The 10,588-nt window shown below is 42.2% G+C and overlaps 1 protein-coding gene across 5 annotated transcripts in view; it reads right to left on the reverse strand.

Moving 5' to 3' along the window:
- LOC105694340 (short-chain dehydrogenase/reductase family 16C member 6) overlaps positions 1–10,170 on the reverse strand; it is a 29,336-nt gene extending 19,166 nt beyond the window's left edge. Inside the window, exon 1 of one of the 5 annotated variants that reach the window (XM_012414879.1) lies at positions 9,983–10,170. The gene's annotated coding sequence lies outside the window, so the exon portion shown is untranslated. Of the gene's footprint in view, positions 1–9,837; positions 9,857–9,962 lie in introns of those variants that run through there. The other 4 variants (XM_023435061.1, XM_023435060.1, XM_012414878.1 and 1 more) reach the window with 4 other exon arrangements.
- Positions 10,171–10,588: the final 418 nt, after the last annotated feature.

Raw genomic sequence — 10,588 nt, forward strand, 5'->3', positions numbered from 1 at the left:
TTAATTACAACTATGTGGCACTAAGTTAAGCGGTAATCTAGTCGCTTTGTCGCCGTCAATGGCCCGCAAATTTTACGACACTCTTTCTTTCGTCGTTCCGCAAACCTTTGAAGGTCTTCCAGTCGGGGCCGAAGAAAAGCGGCCAAATTAAAGATCGTTTTTATTGGCGGTGTCGTCACAGGGATTAGATATCACGTCTCTCGACGTTAAGGCGCGCGGTTGTATATCTCGAAGGCATTTGGCAATCGAGATAAATGAGTGCGACGTCACCGTGCATTTTACGATCATGCAAATTGGCCTTTTCGAGTTGCGCGCCAATCCCGCTCGATCGAGGTTCGCTTCATCTGCCCCGACACCTCCAACCTTATCGTCGCCTTCGAAATATTAATATCATTTTTCGCAACGTCATGTTGACTGGACGCGTTGTCTCGCGATTACTCGGAATGTACCAAAAATAGCTGAACAAAACTTAGGAACTGGAAGAATTCTGATTCTGCCGATCGCGGTTGTTAAATAAACAGTTACAAGAGACCATCTCACTGAGCGTAGCCAATGGGAAGCGTTACAAGAGTCAAGGTTATAAAAGTGACAAGAGCCTTCGAAAGAATAGCCTTCAAGGAAAAATAGTTAGTTTTGCGCACTCCGCGTATCGATGGTGGTATCCATGCACCGTTCGCGCGTCGGTCTTACGCAGAAGTCGTCTGGTCGATTCCAATGCAGCCAGTGGACTCGCCGCAGGCGGAACCGATCAAGTTCCGCGTAAAGCCGTCGCCGATTCACGCGATTCGACACGTGCCGGTGTCGATCCAACAAAATGTCGAGGGATGCGTTTCAGCGGGACCGTTGACGCTATCCGGCATCGATCCGCGATCGGTAATTGGACTCGGTCGTAAGATCCACCTGTACGTGCTGGAGAGCGACCCGAGTCGTCTTATTTTCCGAGGGTCTGCTCACAGTAGTGTCGACAGGACCGAGAACTGCCGGAAACAAAGAAAGGAATCGAGTCGGGATTGCTCGTCGTCGTTAACCTCTTCCACGAGAACTTTGATACCCGGATGCCTTTAAATGTATTTTCAAACCGTTCGTTTGGATTGCCCAGCCGAATCGCTAAGAGTTTCCTCGGTTAACGTCTGCAGTGAATGAGAAAAAAAGAATCGCGCGTTTCAGCGTCTTGGGTTTCTTGGAAATTCAGAGATTGCTTATCTCTCGGAGCTTCGTTCCCGGTAAAGAGGTTAGGGTCGATAGCGAGGAGTCGATTAAACGGCGAGCTTGAGAGAGACGTTTCTCTTTCGAGTATCCTAACCTCTAGGTTCAAGGACGCCGCTGAATATCTCGATAAGGACGCGTCGGATACAGATTATTCCACGACTCCTTTTCGCCGCCTAGTGAAATACAGTTTTTAGTACCTAAATACCCAGCTATGTCCGTTTTGGGAACGGTGCTTGAATCCTCTCTCACTTTTAGCCCTCGCGAAGTCACTTTACGGGTCCTCCGCTCAATTCTTAACCTAATTAACAAGTGCATATAAAATGTAATGCTGACGGCAATTACGGCGCACGCGTCACGTACAATATTTCTACGGAATTACCCTCTACCGATAACTTGCGTTCCAAATGTTGCCGATCGAAATATTGCTTACCCCGTTCTTTCGTCATAATGACAATTTCACTTTCATCAATTTCAATGCTTTCTTGCCAATATTCCTTGCCAAGTATAGGAAGTATAAACGTTAGAAATCGAGAGACGTTAAAGTGATAAATTTGAGTAATATAATTAATTCCAGTAATTTGCGCGCGTTCCAGATCCCACGTTAACGTGACGCGACTTGGTTTTTGTTTTGTTGGGGGACCCGCAATTTCATGAATTGTAAACGGCAAATATAAATTAGGGTCATTTAGTCGTCACACGTACTTCTGGGAACCCGACAATTACTAATTGTTTCATGGTCTCTAATGGCGATCGAATTAAGCGCGAAGCTGGAAAATATTTACCCCGCTCGAAAGCCGTCTCGCTCGAAGAAGTTGCATTCTTCGAGTTCAAGGACAGCAAATCTAAATAACGAGTTCTTTAGCAAAGAGGGAGACAGATATTGTTTAGGCCTCGAGCGGAACGATTTATACGATAACGTAAGAAACCTCTCCTGAATCGAGAGTTCGCAGCGGGTCAAAAGAACTTTTTCAAATAGTCCCGCTTCGAGTATATCGGAAAAACGTTCGAGCATCGACTATCGGACCCGGTCAAAGTTATCTCGCGGAAGCGGCTCGAAAAGTGCCTCCCGGAATCATCGGATATAATCGAGGCGCAACGTGCCGGTAACGTACCGCCAATCTACTCGGCGTCGCAATAAATCGAAATGGAAATTCAAATCTCTTTTACGTAAACCCGTCGAGATATCGAAGGAATCGGTTAAGTCGCTTACTTCATCTCGGACGTAAACTTCAACGCCTGAATTAACGACAGCCGAGCACGGTCAAGGTATCGCGGCTCACCCGCAGAAAGAACATCACTTTTCGGACGAGTCTTGATGTCATTTATGCACGCGTGATGTACGTTCAACGTCACAATGGACCCTAGCGTATAATACATGAACGTAGGATACGCGTGGAGTCCATGTCCAGTCCAGTCCGTTTTCTTTCTCCCTGTCTCCCTCCCTCCCTCTTCGGGTGAAATAGTTGTCCAGGGCGTATGGGGTATGGTTTAACTACGAAAAGAAGAGAGGGGGGAAGGAATGATCCCTCGGCTCTTCTCATCTCTTCTCTTCTTCCGCCGTCTTTGCAAGAATACCAGGGGAATGATTTGTTGCAGGATACATGTGCCCAAAATTCGTTTGCATAAAATTGGAAAATAATTTAATCGTTCGGAATCGTTAACCTGAAATCGAACACTCCCGATTAATGACTGTTGGACATAATTAATTATACTTCGCACGTACACACACCGGATCCGAGACGAATCGGACGCGGATAAACGAACCCTTATGGTCAGGGTCGAGGTTAAACTTGAGACTGACAAAAATAAATATAAAAATATACACACTGGTACGATATAGCCAACCCTCCCCTATCAAAGGATCGTTACCATTCGGACGAAGTTCGACCGTACTCTCGTGTTGCGGGAAAGAAATTCACCTAGAACGAATCATTTATCATTATACGATCCGTGATCTCTTGCCGTTAGTAAAACGTTTCCTTTTATATTATTTGACATGGTGGTCGCTCAAAAACATTGCCGTGTACTCGCGAGACGCCTTGGAAAGCGACCGGGACTCAAGAAATGTTTCGACATGCCGAATAATAATCATTAATTCGGCGTCCTCCGCCTGAAATTCCAGTCTTGTCGATGGCCTTCTAGAAAACGTACGATCTCCGAAAACGGTGAAAAAGGTCTCATCCATGGCCGAACGGCCGAACGGGTCTCGAAATTTCTAGGGCGGGGAGCGACCGTTCGCAATTAGCGATGGCCAGCTTCATCGAACGACCGACCAGAGGCCTCTATGATATAAATTAGAATTATCGTAGTCTTCACCGGCAAGTGCCATTCCTCACTTTTACTAGACCCTTAATACGTTTCCCGTCGAAGGTATCTGAGGTTTCTGACGTGGAAAAGTATTCGACCACGCTGTCTCGGATACGGCACGAATCGATAAATAAATAACCCGCCCATGCATTTTGGCCACCGAGAGAAACAGATCTGCACCGTTAAATCCAAGCAAAATTTTAACATAATCCGCCTAAAATTTACTTTTCTAGGGTTTAAATCATTGGTTGACTCGTTGCCACCGTCTCAGTATCTGGTTTTTCCTGTTTTTCCGGTTAGGATATTATGAAACTGGAGCGGCGAGAGAAAAAGGTCTTGAGAAAAGGTTCAAAGTACGGACACTTTAAAGGCGTCGAACAATCGTTAGTCCTTCGCTCGTCATCCTGAAATCAGGCGAACAAAGGGAGATCCAAGATGCCGGATTTAAAGTGATATGAAAGTGTCATATCTACGTACCAAAAAGTCCAAATATACATAAAACTTTTCTCCAAATTGGGTGCATCGAATCATTTGAAATTTCATCACGAGATTATGGAGGCCCTAAGGAAGTACGCAATGCTCGTGAAATTTCATAATAAAAAAAAAAAAAAATTGTATTTATCTCTGACAAGAACCAAAAAAAAAACATTTATTTTCGACAAATGAAATTTCACGAGCATCGCATTTTTCCTTAGCGCCTCCATAATTGCGTGTTAAAGTTTCAGATAATTCGGTGCACCCAGTTTGGAGAAAAGTCTTATAAATATTTTCACGTGTTGATATATGTAGAATGACCCTTTCGTATCACCTTAAGTAATCTTTGTTTTAATAAAACTTTCCAAAGTTTCCACCTTCCACCGGTACGCTATGTTTGCGGGAATAATTTGTTCTATATGACTCGAGAGCAGTGTAGACGCGTTCTTCGTGAAAAAAAAAAGTGGACAACCACACAAATGGCAAATTATTTTCGAACCACACCGTTCTCTCAATGCATTTATGAACATGATTAAAAATGGCTTTCTCCGCCTGGAAAACGTATACACGAGCGCACCAAGTTTGAATGCATTTAAATGATATTTCGACATATCGAAGGATATCTTATCGCCGTTTGAGCGGTTTGGGACGTATTCAAGGATGCCTCGTCGAGACATCTCGATAAGAAAGTGCGACTCGAAGAACGAAACGCGATCAAACGTTACCGCTCGTTCCGGTCTATCGGCAAGAGTGCCCATTTTTCGGAAACGATTTTCCGTGGTTCGCCAACACGAGGATGTGCCGACACGGTTCCGGTATCCGGTTTATCCGGTTCGGACACATTATGGAACTAGAGCTGCGAGGTACAAGTTCTTGTTGAATGATTAAAACCGCTCTCGGAATCTCTCGGCGTATCCTGTAATCGTTGATCCGGTCGCCGTTCTTGGTTGGACTTGACTTTTACCGCATACCTCTCGTATCATCGAAGCCCGTTTCATAACCTCTATGGTTTTCGTATTCAATCGCCACAACTCCGACCAAGATTTTTAGGTTAACCAGATGCACATTCTAAGAACGTCGTTAACAACGATTCTAATAACAGGATGGAGTACGATGCCGTACGATCAAACGGTCGGGACAAAATGACTCTAGGCGTGTCTCGTGACGATGATCGTGACCCCCGTTATTCTCAAATAATTCAACGGAAACGAAAAGTTGAAGGAAATTACCCAACTTCGCTCGTTCACCTTCGGGGATAACTGGGACGACGACGTCGCGATGGCTCAAAAGCGGTTAGATGAAATCCGCGATCCTGCATGACCATATACGGTGAGCGTGTCGTGCCCCTCTACGGAACAATACATTTTCCAACAGTTTTTACCGTGTATCCTTGAACATGCTTGTTAGTTATAATCGCGATACCGCACACCAATGTTCTCGAGTGACTGCACAAAGAATAGAAGAGATTGTCGTCGAGAAACGTGATTGGACTAAATTTCCACCCCGTCCCTCTCCGACGAACGTGATAAAACCGTGCATGGCCATACAGACGCTATACAACGGATTGTCTACAAATTGATCAATCTTCAAATGGTTGTTAGGGAATATTCATCGATGCACGCGCTAGAAAAGTTATCCTAGCGATTTTATATGCATATCCGCATCCTGAAATAACTCCACAAAATGTAATCAAAGGGGACAGCCCTTGAGAGGCACGCTTCGGTTTCGCTTGCCTTGGTCCGAAGATGAGCGGAGCGAAGAAAACAAAATTTCGATTAAACCGACAGGTACACAGTTGCGTGGAAACTATGCATCAAATTTTTCTACAAAACGGTAAATCATCAAACGATTTCTGGAATATAGTAATGACGAAGGTAGGATCGTGCGATGCCATAGGTCCGTATTCTGAAATAACTGCAGAAAAAAGTAATCGAAGGATGCTGTCCTTGAAGAATACGTTCCAGTTCCACTTGTCTACCTTCGAAGGTGGGCCCCGAGCAGTCAGGTCAAATTCGAAGGTGCATCATCCACGAAGAAAATTTCACTTCGTTTACTTTGAATTTATTTGTATCTCGAGTGAATTTACTAACCGAATTATGAATCAATTATAAAGGTCCTGCGAAATGGTAATGCCGACCGGCACTTCCGAAACCGATTACTTTTCCTAACGCTATATTTTCAGGAGGCAAGAGCATCGCGAACAATTTGCACACAATTTGCATACAATTTGTATCGGTTCATTGAACATGCGATATCGCGAATACGGACCGGCCTTTGCTGTACCGATAACGTGTCATTGAATTTGAATAAAAAATTCGGAATAAGACGTCGGTCGTTCCAATTTCCTCGAGTACATCAATTGGTTAATTTCTTGGTTTAGCGTTTCAAATGAATTTACTGACCATACGATGAATCTCCAAAGTGAAACTATAATGTTACTGGTACTTCCGGCTCTAGTTACTTTTTCTCACGTTACCCTTTCAACGCATATGTGCTTTACCCGAGACTCGCTCCAACCAGTTAACATAACCCGTGCTCTACGCAATGTGTCTCCGTCAAGTTCTTTTTAATATCTTTTGCATTCAAAGACAGGAAAAGGCGATCGTTCAAGTTATCGTATTAATTCTCTATGAATGACGAACGAAACCCTCCTGCTTGAATGAGAGGGAATCTTAGAAATAACGCAGCTAAATAATTTATACAGTTATGTTTAACTGTTTACATCCTCTCCTTCGCCCTGAGTAGTAATTTCAGATTTATTTAACTGTGTTGACGCGTCTACTTTTATTTCATCCCAGCTGACCTTCGATGGAATAAATGTTTAGAAATTCGTTTTCTCCGGCAGACTAATATCTTTATCCCCGAAGGTTTTCCTTGAAACGGTGCACAGTGGCAAAAATAACGAAAAAGCTGGCCAAAATTTCAAAAATTAAATTTGTATTTTACAATTATTGATCGTCAGATTGGGTAGAGGAGTAATTCGGACATTTCTAGTCTAAAGGACGGAAACCTCATTGTTATCTGCGAGTCTGTACGTCAATCTAAAATTGATATTCGTACGAACTTACCGGCATCGGCCTGTAAGAAGGAAAAGTTTACTAAATTTGAGTAAACGTGATTTTTTTTTAAAGGGTCCCTTTCCAATTCAGTAGATTGTAGAATATTTCTAGAGAATCGTAGAATCCTTTATCCCTTTTAAAGTTAATTTTATAGTTAAAAGGTTTTGAATATCGCATCAAATTATTTCCTTTATTCCAACGAGGTATTCTTACATTTTATTTTCAATTACTGAAAAAGTTACGAATCCCGTGATATTTCGCGGGGTTTCAAACGATAATCTTTAGCTTATCCTATTGTTTGTTGAAATTAAAAAGAATTGACCACTGACAGCTGCTGTCCTTGTTGTACGAATAGAATGAAGTAAGGTATCTTCATAAATGCACGTTGTCGGTCCCTTGATTCCCCGCTTCTTATGTTCAACGTGTTTACAGTTTTACACACAGCAATGTAGTTTTATAACTCAAAAATGTGCAAAACAGCGATAAGATATTAAATTAGAAAAAGGGGTTAGAAGGACGTTAAATATGGATACATTTCGTTAGGGTGTTCTTCTTTGGCTAACTTTTCATTTGTTAACTTTCCCTCCTGAGTAATTAAAAATTTAAGATAGAACCGATGAAATATAATATTAAAATACAAAAATTTAACATTCAGGCAGACAAATAGTTTTGACCAGCTTTTTCGTTATTTTCGCCCCTGTGCGGCGGCTTGCCTTCAAAAACAATTTTATCTAAACTAAAATGTATGTATAAACAAAAGTGTCTACATTAAGAATATAGATATATATCTGATTAACTTTAGTAAAGAGGATGCAACGAAATATTTGCCCCTCAAAAAGGAAATGCTACCGGGTTGCTAACAAGGTTCATCGTTTTTCACCTTCTTTAAATAAATGTAGGATGACTTTAAAATTTGCTCATCTATTTCGGAAGCGCGGTAAGTATTTCTAGGGAATGTAAACACCAATTCAAGCATGGAACGCAGGCTGCATACTTCGAATGCGATACCTAATGACATTAACCGCTATTGCAACGCTCCAAACATTTTGCCTCTCACTCTGAGCATTTCGACACGCATCGCCTGAAAGACGTTCCTTTTCGAACTGCCAGGGAAATATCTCCGCAAACACGTACACGCGACCTATACTCTCAAAATGCCAAGTCGACCCTCCAAATCCACAAAAGTGCATAAACTACGCGTTACATTTGCCACTTAATTACATAAATATTCGGCGGTATTTTCTCTTTTTACTATAAGAGAGATTGAAAATTGTAACATCGTTTCTTCTTTTAAAAAGAGCAACGTTACATCTTTGCCGTGCAATTTGCGTAATTTACGGTTAATGCCTTTTACTCGACGTTCAACGAGCATTTCTAGGAATATGCTGAATTAAGGTGATGTGAAAGTGGCATCAAAGAGGTTTTGTTTATAAAATTTTTCTCCCAACTCGATTTACCGAATAGTTTGAAACTTTACAACGTGAATGGGGAGACTATAAGGAAGGTCCTGAAACTCATGAAATTTCAATTCTTTTCAAATTTGTTTATAGGTATTTTAAAAATAGTTTATAAAAAATGAAATTTCGCGAGTTTCACTACCTACCTTAGGGTCCCCATATTCACGTTTTAAAGTATGAAACGATTTGAAACACCCAGTTCGTAGAAAAGTTTTATAAACGATTGAGCTTTCGGATGCCACTTTCACATCCCCTTAACACTAGGTTTACGGACGCGACATTTTGACGCATTTCGAATTTCATGGGGAAAATGACAAAAACAGTTCGCATGTTTCTTTTACCACGTGTACTGACTTTTATCCATTTAACGAAGAAAGTATGTATCGAAGTTCGTTTTCTTCAAAAGTTTTGTAATATTGACATTTTCAGTTGTTTAATTAAAAAATGCATATGTACGTTTTCGTTCATGCGTCAAACTGACGCGTGTCCGTAGAAGCAGGTATGTAACAAATGTCCGTAAACCTAGCGTTAATTACGAATCTAGGTAAAAGCTGGTTATTCAATTAACATCTTTAATTAGCAAATAATTAATTCGCTAATTGTCGTTTCTGCGTTCCAAGGTATAATCCGAGCTATCATCGGGCACCGAATGATTCAACTAGGGTGGAAATCCCATTTTTCAGTAACAATCACATCATGATTGCGAAACGATAAATATCAATTATATTTGCAATGTCACTCTACTACTTTATAAATACAAAGCAATCTTCTTCTTCTTCTTCTTCGCGAGTTCGATACCGTCGACATAGCCAAATATGTGGAGAACGTTACCTCGTACCATTTATTGTATCAAGTCCTTACCGCGTAACTCGGAAAAGAACAACAAATAATGTGTCTGGGACAAAACGGTAGAATCGTTATTTTCTAAGACAAAGGCGGAGGCAAGGTCTGTTTTCTCGCATTCGAAGCATCGTATCGCCTGGTCGTTCTCGTTTACCGGCAATTATATACCAAAAATAAGGCGGGTCACCTTCTTTATCTGCAATTAAATACTACGCCATATTTGCATAACACTAAAATAAATAACGAAAGTTGTTCAAAAGCGACATTGATATTATATGACAACAAACTACTATCGTTCCGTTCCAATCTTAGAAATCTGGCAGCATTTCGGTGATATATTGTTAACATAACACATAATACATAACGTGTTACATTATTCAGTTTATAACCCTGTTATATAACTGCGGGACATAGTTTAAATTTATATGTAACATGTACGTTATATTAAATGTCCCAAAGAAATTTGTAACATATATATTATTACGTACGGAAGCGTTTGGTGGATAGAAATCTAAACTCGAATTTTCGAATCTTGAAACGTTCAATTTTCATTTAACAAAACTCGAGGTAAACTCGTTTAAGGTCGACAACGCGTTAGAGTCCAGAAATGTACCTACGTACGAAGAAACGTACTCGAAGGATGGGCCAAAGGGTCACTCCGAGTTGGGCCCGCGCGAACACTCCGTTCGACTCCGCTCGGCGCGGCGAGACGAAAGTGGTGCGGTCGCGGGACTTATAACGACGAAGCGGAGGCGCGCGAGCGGTTTGTCCTCCTGGCACCGAGGTTGTCGGCACACTGAATGACTGAATGACCGCGCCGGCTGAAAAGAACGCGAACGCGTTCACCGCCGCCCGGAATGGCGAGCGGCGGCGAGTGGCGAATGCGCGGGCCGAGGGGCGCCACGGTCGCCCGCTTCCCGCTTCCCGCTTCCCGCTTCCGCCCCGGCCACCCCACATGCCGGATCCACGTGGCCGGAGCTACCCTCGCCCGCTCCTACGGACTGGGCGAGAATCGAGGAAGAAAGGGAGACCTTGGATCATGTATTGGGTCGAGGAATAAGTTCCCGCCGTTTTTAACGTAACGTAACGTAATTAAAACTGCGGGAACCTATTTCTCAATCTAATAGATTTCACAATAAGGATAAGCTCGACAAATGCGCAAGAAATACCGATCTAGCGAACCTGGTCGATATATTCATTATTCCAATAAACAATGCAGGAAACGACATTTTCTGCCCA

This window comes from Orussus abietinus, unplaced genomic scaffold (assembly GCF_000612105.2).
Source record: "Orussus abietinus isolate OABI.00-Male unplaced genomic scaffold, Oabi_2.0 scaffold145, whole genome shotgun sequence".
Lineage (NCBI taxonomy): Eukaryota > Metazoa > Arthropoda > Insecta > Hymenoptera > Orussidae > Orussus > Orussus abietinus.